Source organism: Elephantulus edwardii, unplaced genomic scaffold, assembly GCF_000299155.1.
Source record: "Elephantulus edwardii isolate Elephantulus edwardi_28Jun2011 unplaced genomic scaffold, EleEdw1.0 scaffold00457, whole genome shotgun sequence".
NCBI lineage: Eukaryota > Metazoa > Chordata > Mammalia > Macroscelidea > Macroscelididae > Elephantulus > Elephantulus edwardii.
Window position 1 is genome coordinate 429,911 of NW_006400207.1, and position 516 is coordinate 430,426.

The following is a 516-nucleotide window of genomic DNA, read 5'->3' on the forward strand; positions in this document are numbered from 1 at the left end:
GTGGGGAAATGACAGCCTTTTTAACAAATGGTGTTGGCAAAATTGAAAAACTATCTGCAGAAAAATTAAACAAGATCCACACCTCACTCCATATACAAAAAACAACTCAAGGTGGATCATGGACCTAGGACTAAAAAAAAGGACTATAAACTTCATTCAAGAAAAGCTTGGAAGAACTCTAGTAGTCCTAATCCACAACATAAATAGTCTTCCAAGTACCCTGGAAAATCTACAACCAGGAGAAGATAAAACAGATGAATGGGATCTTCTAAGAATCAAATCCTTATGCATATCCAAAACCTTCTCCAACAAGGTAAAAAGGGAAGCCAAAGACTGGGAAAAAGTATTTGGTAAGACATTTCAGATAAGAGACTTATATCTAGAATTTATAAAATACTTGAACACCACAACAAGATAAATAATCCAGTTGAAAAATGAGCACAGGATATGAACAGATTCCACCAAAGAAGACATTCAGATGGCCAAAAAGCACATGAAGAAATATTCAAAATCCCT